Below are 15,318 nucleotides of genomic sequence, written 5' to 3'. Positions count from 1 at the left end.
GACAGAAGACCGGGCCACCGCCTGTAAAAGAGCTACAAGAAGGCGCGGTGGCCCGGCAGAAGAACCGAAGGCGGCGACAGAAGAACGGAAGACGGCGACAGAAGACCGGGCCACCGGACCAGGCGCGGTGGCCCGGCAGAAGAACCGAAGAGGGGGACAAGACCCCCGAAGTCGGGAGAAGAGGCCGGCGGCGGGGAGGAAGAAAGCCGGACTCCTCCGCTGGCAAAAGAGCTACACACACATAGCGGAGGAGTCCGGCGAGAAGACCCCCGAAGACGGAAGACCCCCGGCTGTGCAATAAAATATTTTTTCCCCCTGTGTTGTGTTTTTATTTGTACTTTATTTCACAGGTGAATGGGTAGGGGTACATTGTACCCCATACTCATTCACATAGGGTGGGGGGGCCGGTATCCGGGGGCCCCCTTCTTAAAGGGGGCTCCCGGATTCCGATAAGCCCCCCGCCCGCAGACCCCGACAACCAACGGCCAGGGTTGTCGGGAAGAGGCCCTTGTCCTCATCAACATGGGGACAAGGTGCTTTGGGGTGGGGGGGCCGCGCGGCCCCCCCCTTCCCCAAGGCACCCCCCCATGTTGAGGGCACGCGGCCTGGTACGGCTCAGGAGGGGGGGCGCGCTCGCTCGCCCCCCTTTCCTGGCCGGCCGGGTAGCGTGCTCGGACAAGGGTCTGGTGTGGACTTGGGGGGAACCCCCACGCCGATTTTTTTTCGGCGTTGGGGTTCCCCTTTAAGCCCATTCCAGGCGGCGGAGCCCGCGACGTCTCCTTCGCGGGCCCCGCCTACCTGTACACGCGCTAGAAATGGGCGGACTTGCCTCCGCCTTACGTGGGCGAGTCCGTTCATTTCAAAAGTTGAGCGAACTGTTTGCCCAACCTTGTTCGTCAAACAGTCCGCTCGTGTGTGGGCAAGTCCGCTCATGCAAATTTTGAGCGGACTGTTTGACAAACTGTTTGCCGAACAAGGTTGGGCGAACAGTCCGCGCGTGTGTACGCGGCCTTACATTTAACCATAGGTTCATTCAGATATTTACCCTTTCAGATCTGTAGTCAGTAAATGCAAGGATTAAAACACACACAAAGAATATAATAAAAAGGAGATTTACTTAGCTTCAGTTACAGATGTGTTACAGATCATACATTACAAGGATAAATTCAGCATTCAATCCAGGGAACCCCTCAACTTCTGAAATCTTCAGACGTTTTTTTTGGAGATCGACAATCTATGCAAGTCCTAGGCACTTTCCATCCTAGGTGAAGTTTACTGGCCTTGGGTATTGTCTGGTCATTTATAGGCTTGAAAGAAGCGCAAAAAAGCTGGTTTTATCTGGCACCCACAAAAGACTAGCCACAATGGTCCCAAGACAATGTGACCATCTGTGAGTGACTGACTATCTGTGAGCTCAGTGAAATCAATGTGTGCAAAAATATACATACACACACATATATATATATATGTAATCGCCTTAAAACGATCATAGTTAATAACTCATAATACCAAGTTCTTTGTAAATCAATTATAAATCTAGACCCATACTACACAACAAAAACGTAATTTCTCTTCCATTGACGAAAGAAAGACATGGATATCTTGGATGGCATTGGGGTGAGTAAATTATTTGGAAATATTAATTTTGAGGTGAACTAATCCTTTAACATTGTTCAATCGCACACTGTTGTGGTCTAACAACGTTTACTAATTTTCCTTCCACTCTGCATCTAATGGCGCGTACACACGACCAGACTTTTTGACAGCAAAGGTCCGACGGAACGAGTCCGTCGGACAATTTGATCGCGTGTGGGCTCCATCGGACCTTTGCTTGCCAAAAATCCAGCGGACTTTAGAAATAGAACAGGTTTTAAATTTTTCCACCAGAACTCTGCCGGACCGAGAAATAAGTTTGTGTGTATGTTAGTCCAACGGACAAAAACCGACGCTAGGGCAGCTATTGGCTACTGGCTATGAACTTCCTTATTCTAATCCGGTTGTACGTCATCGCGTTCGAATCCGTCAGACTTTGGTGTGATTGTGTGTGGCCAAGTCCGTTCATTCGGAAAGTCCGTCGGAACTCCGCCGAAAGTCTGTCGGAAAGACCGTCTGACCAAGTCCCTCGAAAAGTCTGGTCGTGTGTACATGGCATAAGTGTTCTCCCTCTCTCGGTCCGTAGACAGGACCAGAGGTCCACTATTGCCTCTCCTGTGCCCCCACCATGGAGGAGTAAGACACAGCAAAGGCAAGCATCCACCGAGAAGAGGGGTCGGAGGTAGGTAATCCAGCACAAAACGCACATTGCGTTGATCTTGGATCACCTCCCCTGAGGGCATGATTATATATTAGCCCTCTCCTCTCTTCTGCGACTCCCCAGGCGCTTCTTTCCTCAGGCCTGAGGCTAGTCTTATGCACAAAGAAGAACAATGTTCTATGGCCCGCCTCGGCTTGGTTAGTGAGAGTGCAGCATGTAAGGTGGACCCCACGATCACAAGACCTTTCTAGTGAGTCTTCACTCCGCATGCCGCAGGTGAGCTGATTGGTCTTTTAAGAATATCTGTGTGTCCAATTACCACTGACATGTATTTCTCTATAGTTCTCTATAGATTTCATTACCTGTGTAGACCTAGGGGGTCATCTATAACAAGGAGGAATAAGGTAAAGTACGTTTTCAGACTTCAGGGCCCTGAAGCCCCCCTGTTAGGTGTCTAGAACGGTTAGGTAGAAGGTCAAAACAAAATGGGGCTTCCTTTATGAGTATGTGATGGCCTTCTTGTCATAACATATTCCGAGAAGTATGCGAGGTGTGCCACCACTCATTACTCTGTTAGCTTTTCGGGCTATTAGCCACCCAGGGGTAGAGTAATTGGTCTTTCTCCAAAAAAAAGAATTTTTTTGCTTTGAGGTTTAGACTGGCGCTGGTGCTTCAGATAGATCTTATGTCCGACCTATCGGTTCGTTGACATTGGTATCCTGAGTACTTCGCTCCCATGAGCTCAGTAGGTAGCTCAGTAGGTTGAGTGGTTTTACAGCCCCCCAACAAAGTCGGCGGTGGCTCCTCTGAGCCCTCAGGTAGATCTATGCTTGTAGGCTGGCCCTCAACCGGGCTGCCTCTGTAGCTGGCCTAGGCTATGCTAGAGTTAGTGCTAAGCATAGCTGCCGCATTCTTATGTGTGTTAGGCTTCCTCGCCTAGATTACAGCCTCCTGCCATAAATGGGAGTTGTTGGCCAAGGCCTGCCCCTTTCACTGCATTCAGGGGTGATAGAGTAATGCAGAGTGGTAGTTGAGGTATGATCCTTCAGGCAGGGTTAGGCCATCTTTCACTCTGCGAAGTGATAGTTTGCCAGACCCTGTTGAACAGAGTTAGCATATGATTTTTGCCTCTAGAGCTGGCTCCACTCAGCCCGTTGAGCTAAATCGCTCGAGCGTTGGGTTGAAGTCAGTTGGCTTGCAATATCAACCCCCCCCCCCCCCGCTCCCCTAGGCTGGGAGCAGGACAAATCACTGCTGTCACCCTTTGGAGCCACTTGCAGGCCCTCTCCCTGTCTAACTTTTAAGGGGCATATGGTTGTTACTCCCCCGTTAACTATTTTTTAGTACTCCGTTTTCATCTCTGTATTTATCTACCTCACAGCACGATGGCTCCAATCGAGTGGAGAGTTCTAAACTACATTTCATTATGGTTTTTGAACTCCGCTCCATTGAAGCCAGAGCATTGCCATGAGCTGATGCCCATTAGTGATGGACGAACTTCCGACGGGACGTTTCGCGAAAGCGAAATGCGAACGGACCCAAACGTTCGCGAAACCGAACGTTCGCCGCGGGCCCCATTGACTTCAATGGGAGGCGAACTTTGCAAACCTTCATGTCGAATTTGCGGCCACGTGGTAATTATTAGGGGGTAAAACGTAGTCCCACCATCTGGACAATGACATAATACATGTATGAGGTGAATTTGGGATCGATAACTACAAGCATTTTTATTTTATTTGGGAATTTGTTCTAACAATTCAGGACTATGGAGCTAATGAAGGCAATGGAGGAGAGGGAAGGTCAGGGACCAGGGTAGGCAAAGAAGAGGGTGCAGGAGATGATCACCAGCAGCGTGACATACCGGAATGACACATGCACCGTGATAGAGGCATCTGACAGCAGCACCGTAATACAGAGCACTGACAGCAGCACCGTGACATACAGCGCTGACAGCAGCACCGTGACATACAGCGCTGACAGCAGCACCGTGACATACAGCGCTGACAGCAGCACCGTGACATACAGCGCTGACAGCAGCACCGTGACATACAGCGCTGACAGCAGCACCGTGACATACAGCGCTGACAGCAGCACCGTGACATACAGCGCTGACAGCAGCACCGTGACATACAGCGCTGACAGCAGCACCGTGACATACAGCACTGACAGCAGCACCGTAAGCAGCCCCAGGAGGAAGTCAGCACAGCACAGGGATGGTGTGATCCCCTCATAATAAGAACCCCCAGGAGGAAGTCAGCACAGCACAGGGATAGTGTGATCCCTTCATAATAAGAACCCCCAGGAGGAAGTCAGCACAGCACAGGGATATCATAAGCAGCCCCAGTAGAAATATGACACCGCTCAACCTCTTCAAAGAGGAGGGTAGGGGCATATAGTACGGTGTGCTTTTTTGGGTCAAGGAAGTGAGCCAAATGAAGAAAGAAGGTCTGTGTGCTTGATTAAAAAAATAGTTTATAGACATATACATGGTCTACTGGTCACATGTGTTGAATTCCTCCGAGATCCATGCCTCATTCATTTTTAGAAATGTGAGGTAGTTAACACTGTCGTGAGCTAGGCGAGTACGCTTATCGGTCACAATCCCCCCTGCTGCGCTGAACGTCCTTTCGGACAGGACACTGGATGAGGGGCAAGCCAACAGTTCGATTGCAAATTGGGCAAGCTCTGGCCAGAGGTCAAGCCTGCCCACCCAGTAGTCTAGGGGTTCATCACTCCTCAGAGCGTCCACATCGGCCGTTAACCCAATGTAGTCGGACACCTGACGGTCTAGGCGTTCCCTGATGCTGGATCCGGATGACACCTGTCGATGGGTCGGCTGAAAGAATGACCTCATATCCGAAGTCACCAACACATCTTCAAACCGGCCTCTTCTTGCAGGCGCTGTTGGATTGGTACCCGCAAATCCTTCTCTGGGAGTGGGAATTGCTCCTCTGCCAGCGCACGCAAAAGCAGAATGCAGCATTTCTCGAAGCAAGGCCTGGAAGTGCTGCATTCTGACAGCCCTCTGCGACGGCGGTAACATTTCCGCCATTTTGTGTTTGTACCGGGGGTCTAAGTACGTTGCCACCCAGTACTGGTCCTTGACCCTCATGCTTTTTATACGGGGGTCCCTATTAAAACACTGGAGCATGAAGGCCCCCATTTGCACTAAAGTGGAAGCGGTGTGGTGGCCTGGCTCCTGCTCATCATCCAGGATAATGTCGTCCTCTTCATTCTCCTCTCCCCATCCTCGCACAACAGGGATCCCAGAAAGGTTTAAAGCATGCTCTTCTTGCTCCTGCTCATCCGCCCCGGCACCATCCTCCTCTGACTCCTCATCAGACTCCTGTTGTTGACTTGTCTCAGATAGAGTAGCCCCCCCTGGGAATTCATCCAGCATTGCGACTTCCTCATCTTCCCGCTCCTGCTCCTCCACAGCCTGATCAATGACACGACGCAATGCACGCTCCAGAAAGAAGGCATAAGGTACCATGTCACTGATGGCGCCATGGCTGCGACTGACCAGTTTGGTGATCTCCTCAAATGGCCGCAGAAGTCTGCATGTGTCGCGCATGAGCAGCCACTGGCGCGGTGAAAAAAAACCCAGCTCCCCAGAACCGTTTCTTTCGCAGAGTTCATACAGGTAGACGTTAACTGCACGTTTCTGCTGGAGCAGCCTATCAAGCATATAGAAGGTTGAGTTCCATCGCGTCGGGCAATCGCAAATAAGACGTCTGACCGGCAGATGGTGTCGCCGCTGAATGTCAGCAAGGCGAGCCATGGCCGTGTAAGATCTTCTGAAATGGGCCGAGATTTTCCTTGCCTGCCGCAAGATGTCCTGGACCCCAGGGTATTTGACAAGGAATCGCTGCACGACCAAGTTTAAGACGTGTGCCATGCACGGCACGTGCGTGATTTTGCCCTGTTTCAATGCGCTAAGCAGATTGGCACCGTTGTCACACACCACTTTACCAACTGTCAAATTGAGCGGTGTTAGCCACTCATCTGCCTGTGAACGCAAAGCTGAAAGGAGTGCCGGGCCAGTGTGGCTCTTTGCTTCCAGGCACAACAGACGCAGCACGGCATGGCAACGTCTCACCTGGCATGTGGAATAGGTTCTGGGGAGCTTGGGCGGTGCAGCGGAAGAGACGCTAGCAGCGGAAAAGGAGGAGGCAGCTGAGGAGGAGAGGGAGGAGGATGGAGTAGGAGGAGGAGAAGAAGAGTCAGGCCTGCATGCAATCCGTGGCGGTAAAACCAAATCTACACGGGTGCCACGGGTTACATGCTTGACGGCCGTCAGAAGGTTCACCCAGTGGGCAGTAAAACTGATATACCTTCCCTGCCCGTGTTTGCTAGACCACGTGTCTGTGGTCAGATGTATCTTGGCACCGACACTGTGTGCCAGAGATACATTCACTTGCCGCTGAACATGGCCATATAGCTCTGGGATGCCCTTCTCTGAGAAATACTTCCTTCCTGGGACCTTCCATTGTGGTGTTCCAATGGCCACAAATTTGCGAAAGGCCTCCGAGTCCACCAGTTTATATGGCAGTAGTTGGCGGGCTATGAGTTCTGACAAGCCAGCCGCCAACCGTTGGGCAAGAGGGTTATCCGGCGTCATCATTTTTTTACGCTCAAACATTAGGCCCACGGAAGCCTGCCTTTTTGCAGAAAAATGTGAGCTTGGCGTGATGGAAGGTGGAGTGGAGGACAATTGTGAGGAGAGAGGAGAAGGAGAAGTAGAAGACGAGGCTGGACGGTGAGAGCCTGCAGTGTGGCTTTGTGTGTTCCGTTGCTCCCACTGGGCTCGGTGATGGCTGCTCATGTGCCTTCTTAAGGCGGTCGTCCCTAGGTGAGTATTGGGCTTACCGCGACTAACGCGTTGACTGCAAAGATTGCAGATGGCAACGCTATTGTCAGCAGCGGACACGTTAAAAAAAGCCCACACTGCGGAGCCATGTGCCGGTGTCCTGGGAGCGCCAGATGTGACCGTACATGGTCGATGACTCGCTCCTGATACATTTGCAGTCTGCTTTGTCCCTCCTGTGCAATGTAAGTTATTCCTGCTTCTCCTCCCTATCTGCTGGTCCATATCTCCCTCTGAACTCCCCTCCTCTTCCTCTCTTGTGGGCACCCACGTGACATCACTAGACACGTCATCATCAACGTCACCTTCCCCACCGCTATAAGTAGAGATCTCGGAGTAGGCAGCAACACCGGGGACCAACCTCCTCCTTGGGCTGATCTGGGTACTGTCGTCAGACTGCTGAGTAGCGCTTGTTGCTACCTCCTCTTCCTGATCCAATACCAAGAGTGGCTGCGCATCAGAAATGTCCTCTTGATATGGATCGGAAAATAATTCCAGTGACTCAAGCGGAAGGTATGTGGTGGTGGTGGTGGTGGTCGTGTTGTTGGTGGTAGTGTCTTTGGGGGTGCACATAGCAGAGAGTGAAGAAGAGGGTGCAGATCGAGAGGATGAGGAGGGTGCAGAAGAGTAAGGCTGAGCGAGCCACTCAACCAAGTCTGGTGCATCCTTTAAAGTAATTGAACGCACCTTCTGCAACTTCCCACTTTGGCTCAAGCCTGTTGCTCCTGCCCTACCCCTACCACCCCTGCGGAAGGGCCTGCCTCTTCCTCTGCCTGTCATTTTTTAAATGACCCTGTGACAAAACTCTTAGTCCCTATACCGATGAAGGACTGCTGCAGTATAGGGCAGCAGTCAGCAGTGGTGCACGTCAACCCTATCTATTGTGGACCGATAGCGGTCCTTACAGAACAGCAGACTGTACCGCACTCAAGCCTATGTACCGTAGCACCCTATACCAAGTTACCAGTCCTTATAAGAACTTTTGTGGACCAAGCAGGTTGTGTATTAGTGTTTAGCAGACTGTACGTCAGTCCCTATACCGCTGAAGGACTGCTGCAGTATAGGGCAGCGGTCAGCAGTGGTGCACGTCAACCCTATCTATTGTGGACCGATAGCGGTCCTTACAGAACAGCAGACTGTACCGCACTCAAGCCTATGTACCGTAGCACCCTATACCAAGTTACCAGTCCTTATAAGAACTTTTGTGGAACAAGCAGGTTGTGTGTTAGTGATTAGCAGACTGTACGTCAGTCCCTATACCGCTGAAGGACTGCTGCAGTATAGGGCAGCGGTCAGCAGTGGTGCACGTCAACCCTATCTATTGTGGACCGATAGCGGTCCTTACAGAACAGCAGACTGTACCGCACTCAAGCCTATGTACCGTAGCACCCTATACCAAGTTACCAGTCCTTATAAGAACTTTTGTGGAACAAGCAGGTTGTGTGTTAGTGATTAGCAGACTGTACGTCAGTCCCTATACCGCTGAAGGACTGCTGCAGTATAGGGCAGCGGTCAGCAGTGGTGCACGTCAACCCTATCTATTGTGGACCGATAGCGGTCCTTACAGAACAGCAGACTGTACCGCACTCAAGCCTATGTACCGTAGCACCCTATACCAAGTTACCAGTCCTTATAAGAACTTTTGTGGAACAAGCAGGTTGTGTGTTAGTGATTAGCAGACTGTACGTCAGTCCCTATACCGCTGAAGGACTGCTGCAGTATAGGGCAGCGGTCAGCAGTGGTGCACGTCAACCCTATCTATTGTGGACCGATAGCGGTCCTTACAGAACAGCAGACTGTACCGCACTCAAGCCTATGTACCGTAGCACCCTATACCAAGTTACCAGTCCTTATAAGAACTTTTGTGGAACAAGCAGGTTGTGTGTTAGTGATTAGCAGACTGTACGTCAGTCCCTATACCGCTGAAGGACTGCTGCAGTATAGGGCAGCGGTCAGCAGTGGTGCACGTCAACCCTATCTATTGTGGACCGATAGCGGTCCTTACAGAACAGCAGACTGTACCGCACTCAAGCCTATGTACCGTAGCACCCTATACCAAGTTACCAGTCCTTATAAGAACTTTTGTGGAACAAGTGAGTTGTGAATGTTTAGCAGACTGCAGCAGAAGGGCAGCAGTCAAGTATAATATCCTTTCTATATTTGGAAGAAAGAATATTATACATGTACAAGCCTATTACTGTACCACTGATACCAGTCCTGAAAAGAACCTTTGTGGAACTAATAATAACAGCAAGTCTTTAAAATTACCCTCACTGCCTGACAACACTGCTTCCTTCCTGTCCCTATACAAATTGGCAAAAAAAGAGAACGATTAGTGGTTACTGGAACAGCTCTTTTGTGGACCTTGATAGTAACAGCTAATGATGATGATGATGATGATGATGATGAAAGACTAATCTGGCTGTCCCTGTAGCACACACCGTCCTTTCCCTTTCTCTAAACTAACAAAAGACACTCAGGCTGCTGCAAGAATCAGCAGCACAGCAAACCTATCAACACCTAACACCTATACCAGTCCTGAAAAGAACTTTTGTGTACCAAATAGCTAGTGGTTTATCTCTCCCTACTCCACACAGGAACCTGTCCCTATCGTAACAGAAGAAAGAATGTAAAATGGCCACCGGATCGGGTGTATTTATAGGTTAGGGGGAATGTCCAAGTGTCCATGTGCTGTCATGTCTCAATTGGCTGTCCTGTATCACATGATAAACGTGTCACCAAAGGTTAAAGTTCTTGTATACATTAAACACGTAAGTCCGCCGCGGCGAACGACGGAAAAAGGCGTTCGAACGTGCGGACCGCGAATGTCGGAAATTCGCCGCGAAACGACCGCCGGGCGAAACGTTCGTCCATCACTAATGCCCATGCATGTAGTAGGTAGGCCCTTAAAATGGGGCCTCCACTAGGCAGAGTGGAGTATGTTGTACTCCCCTGCTATAAGGGTATTGCTTTCTTGCTGAGTACACTGCCTTTGGCAATGTGATTAGGTACCAGGATGCTGTAAGTGCTGTAGTAACAGTTTTCTGCCACAAAGGCTGCATGGTTAGGTAGGAGGCCCCAGCTGGCCTCCTTGAGAGGGTAGCCCCCAATAGGGATCCTAAGTCAGCTCACCTTCGGTGGTTGGCCCTGGTAGTTCAGGCGGTATGCTCACTGATGGGTAGTAGGCCTTAACAGGCCTCCTCGAAGGTGGGTCCCAACATTGTGGAACATAAACTAGGATAAAACTATAGAACAGTTTTTTAATTAGTATGCTTACAGCAGTGTTCGTTAAAGTATCAGAATCGACTCGTTATCAGCTAGTAGGCCCTACCAGGCCTCCCTGTTAGGCATGTCCCCAGCAGCAGTCACCATATAGCCCACTCTGGCGGGCCTTAGGAGGCCGCCTTTGGACTGTAAGTAGTCCAGATCTAGGGCTCGCAGCATCCAGCTGTTAGACTGTTTTCAGGTAGTAGGCCTCTTCAGCCCTCCCTGAAGGTGGGCTCTGACATTTTGTGGTGGTCAGGTAGTAGGCCTCACTAGGCCTCCTTGAGAGTGAATTCTCACATACTGTGGATACTAGGTGGCAGGCCTCATAGGCCTCCCTGAAGTTGAATTCCCGCTTTTTAAAAGCAAAGCCTCAAACACAGTCAATTGGACTGCCAGGCTGACTCGCTATTAGCTAGTAGGCCTATAGAGGCCTCCCTGAAAGGTGAGCTCCCAAACATTGTGGATGTCAGGTGGAGGACCTTTCCAGGCCTCACTGAAGATGAGTTCCCACATCATGTGGTCATCAAGTAATAGGCCTCATTAGGCCTCTCTGAATTTGAGCTCCCACGTGTCTTGGCTTTCAGATAGTAGGTCTCATGAGGCCTCTCTGAAGGAGAGCTCCCATAAAATGTGGTTGAAAGTTATCAGGCTTCACCAGGCCTCTCTGAAAAATAAGTTGCACATCCCCTAAGGCGAGTCTATTATCAGGTAGTAGGCCTCTCTAGGCCTCTCTAAGGGTGAACTCCCACATATTGTGGTTGTCATGTAGTAGGCCTCACCAGGCCTCCCTTGAAGCAATCTCCTGCATGCTTTGAATTTCCAAGAATGGTGGTTATCCAGTTGTAGGCCTATCTAGGCCTCCCTGAACGTGTCATGGTTGTCAGGTAGTAGGCCTCACTGGAAGTGAGCCCCCACATACTGTGAACTTAGGATGGATATCAGTTAGTAGGCCTCTCCAGGTCTCCCTGTAGGTGTGCTCCCATTTACTTTTGTTGTCAGTTAGTAGGCCTCATCAGGCCTCCCTGGAAGTGAGCCTATACATACTGTGAACTTAGGATGGCTATTAGGTAGTAGGACTCTCCAAGCCTCCCTGGAGGTGTTCTACCACATATGTTGGTTGTCAGGTAGTAGGCCTCACCAGGTCTCCCTGGAAGTGAGCTCCCACATACTGTGAGTCTTCAAGTATGGTGGTTGTCAGGTAGTTGTTCTTTCTCGGCCTCCCTGTAGGTGAGCTCCCACAAACTATGTGTTTCCACTTAGCATGCTTTTCAGGTAGTAGGCCTCTTCAGGCCTCCCTGAACGTAAGCCTCCTCATGTCATGGTTGTCAGGTAGTAGGCTTCACCGGGCCTCCTTGGAGTTGAGTTCCAACATACTTTGATTCCACTTAAGGTGGTTACCTGGTGAGAGGTTATAGGCCTCTCTGTAGGTTAACTCACACTTATCGTGGTTATGAGGTAGTAGGCTTCACCAGGCCTCCCTAAAAGTGAACTCCCACATACTGTGGTTGTCAGGTACTAGGCCTCACCAGGCCTCCCTAAAGGTGAACTCCCACATACTGTGGTTGTCAGGTACTAGGCCTCACCAGGCCTCCCTGAAGGTTAGCTCCCACATACTGTCATCGTTCAGTTAGTGGGCCTCTCCAGGCTAGGGTTGCCACATCATCCCTTCAATCAAGGACACACATTAATTACACAATTTCTGTGGTTGATTAAGGTGATAATTAAACTCACTTGGTGCCTTAACTGCATCACATCAGCCTCAGAACCTGTGTAATTCATATGTGTCCTGGATTAAATAATTGATTAATGATTAATTATTATAATTATTATATATATATTATAATTAATTAATTATAATTATGATTAAATAATAATAATGTAAAGAGGTCAGGGTTTTCATCCCCACAGGGGAAAACCACCATACCACCAACAGATGTACAAATCGATACAACGGTACAGAAAACATGACACGCCCCGTAAACCATGTACAGAAAGATTGCCCGCCACCAAACAGCAGAGCACTACCCACATGGAGAGAAATAAATCCAGGGGCTGCAGGGCCGGTCGGAGGATCCAACAAAAGAAGAAGAGAATCGGAATAGGTGGTGTTTTTAATTTAGCACAAGTAGATTTAACTCATAAAGAACAAAACATTTTAAATATGGGTCTCATGTGTGGAATGAAAAAAACAGTGAATCAATTTAATGTATTCATAGATGTCTATAAGTATATACGTAAATTTAACGTGAAAAAACATTTCTTGGGGAGTAATCCTTGAATGGGACCACCAATAACATATACAAATATGGCAATAAACAGCGGTCTGAGAAATAAATCTCTTTTTAATCCACCTAACCATCCCAATCACCAAATAGAGGTCTTTAAAGGTTTAGTCCTACAAGACCTAGAAACATTAAAACCTAAAAGATTACCACACTTTAGACATATAAATGATGGGATTGAGATGCTGGAAAAACGGAAAGAAATTATAATACGTCCAGCAGACAAAGGAGGAGGAGTGGTCATTCTTACTAAAGATTTTTATCATAACCAAATCTAATCAAGATGTTATCAGACACTCAAACTTATACAAAATTGGATGCAGACCCCACCCGAGCATACCAAAATCACTTGGAGAAATTGGTTGATTTTGGGGTAAAGAAAAAGTGTTCTCACAAATAAAGAGGAAAGGTATCTTCTTCCTCTAAGTAATCGAGTACCGACACTGTATACCTTACCCAAAATACATAAAGATTCGAAGAATCCATCAGCCAGACCAATTATGAATAGTATTGGATCGGTATCATCAAGATTGGGCCAATACTTAGATACTTTTTTGCAAAAAAGCATATTAAACACGAGATCATATTTAAGGGATACAAAAAGCTTTTTAAACTTTCTACAAAAAGTAGATTTGAAAGAAAAAAGTGAAGTCTTTTTGGTTTACGGCAGATGTAGCATCACTATACTCGATCATCCAACATGAAGATGCCCTTTTAGCATTAAATTGGGCACTCAGCCAAAGAGAAGATCTCCCCCATGTCCAAAAAGTATTTCTTAGAGATGTATTGGACTTTTGCCTCGGTCACAATTATTTATGGTATGATGGAGGATTTAATTTACAAAAAAGAGGTGTGGCAATGGGTGCAAAATTCGCACCCAGTATAGCCAACCTATTTATGGCCGAATGGGAAGACAAGGTCATATATAGTAATCCTCCTCCTGAATTGATTTTCTATAAACGTTTTATTGATGATTTGTTTTTTATTTGGGCTGGAAATTTAGAATAATTCAAATTTTTTATTAAAAAACGTAATATGAATGACCGCAACATCAGTTTGTCCTCGGAATGGAATAAAGAGGAAATTAATTTCCTTGATGTGACCATTTATAGAAAAAGTGACAAATTGGAAACAAAAGTACTTTAACAAAAAAAAAACGACCGTAACAGTTACTTACCCACATCATCCTCACTGGTTACGGAATATTCCGAAAGGTCAGATGATACAAGTATGGAGAAATTGCTCAGAATTTGACAATTATATCATGCAGGCCAATATACTAGCAGGGAGATTTTTCTGCTTGAGGGTATAACCAACAAGAATTGAAAAAAGTGATTAAAGAAGTGGGGAACACTTCAAGATCAGTGTGCTTACAAGACAAAAAGCCTAAAAAAAAACTGGAACAGCACCAGGGGATCAGGCTGTAACCAAACGGGACAATGAATGGGGATTCATCTCAGACTTTCATACACAATATAAAGAGGTAGAAGATATTTTTAAACGGCATTGGCATATCCTGCTGCTAGATAGCAAATTAAACCCTACATTGCCATCCCAACCTCAATTTATCTATAGGAAAGCACCAAGTTTTGGCAACAAAATTATAAAAAAAGTAATTAATCCCCCGAAGCCTCCACCCACTTTTTGGGATCGAAACATTTTTTTTTTGCCTTCCGCAGATGTAAAGCCTGTCGGGAAGTTACGAGACATGTTAGATTCTTGGAACATTTCTCATCATCATCAAATTATTGAGTGTTTACTATTAAACAGTTTATCACATGTAATAGCACTCACGTAGTATATGCTCTAACATGCCCTTGTGGTTTGATGTACATTGGGAGGACAAAGAGAAAATTAAGAGTGATAATTGCCGAACATATACACAATATCAAAATTGGATTCAAAGACCATAATGTGTCATTACATTTCAAACTCAAACACAATATGGACGCTACAGGCCTCCAATTTTGGGGAATAGAACAGATTAAACCTTATTGGAGAGGGATCAACTTGGTACGTGAACTGTCAAAACACGAAACTCAATGGATATACTTAGTTGATGTTCTAAGTCCCAAGGGCCTGAACATTGAGCTAGACATAAATTGCTTTATAAGTGACACCTGATCACACTAATATGAAAAGAATAAATAGGGATCATTGTCATGGTTATGCAGTGATCTTCCTGTTTGCTTACCTCCCCTCATGTGTTCAGACTAAGAGGCCAGCCACTTCCACCTGGTGGTTTTTATAACCTCTCCTCTAAGCATGGCTCCACCCCAGGCCCTATCAGGGAACCTTATATTAACCTGTGCACTGCTAGCCAACAGTGCTGATCAACCATTGTGTATTCCTTTGTGTATTAGCTTCCTGTTACCTGCCGTGTGCTTTTCTGTTGTTCTGTTACCGACTTTGGCGTGTCTTTGACTATCCCTGTTTGCCTGTGATCCTGACCTTTTGGCGTGTCACTGACTTTTCCTGTCTGCTTGTGGCCCCGACCTTGGCTTTGTCCCTCACCATCCCTATCCTCCTGTTGCCTACTGTGGGTGTGAGCTGAGGGACCCTGGGGGTCGCGACCTGGAGCCAGTTGCAGCCAAGTCCATCCTCACCACTCGAGGCTCTGGTGAACACCTGCTGGCTCTTAGGCCGCG

This window comes from Lithobates pipiens, unplaced genomic scaffold, assembly GCF_037356315.1.
Source record: "Lithobates pipiens isolate NorthernLeopardFrog02 unplaced genomic scaffold, aLitPip1_a1.2 Scaffold_8, whole genome shotgun sequence".
NCBI lineage: Eukaryota > Metazoa > Chordata > Amphibia > Anura > Ranidae > Lithobates > Lithobates pipiens.
This window is presented reverse-complemented; position numbering follows the sequence as displayed.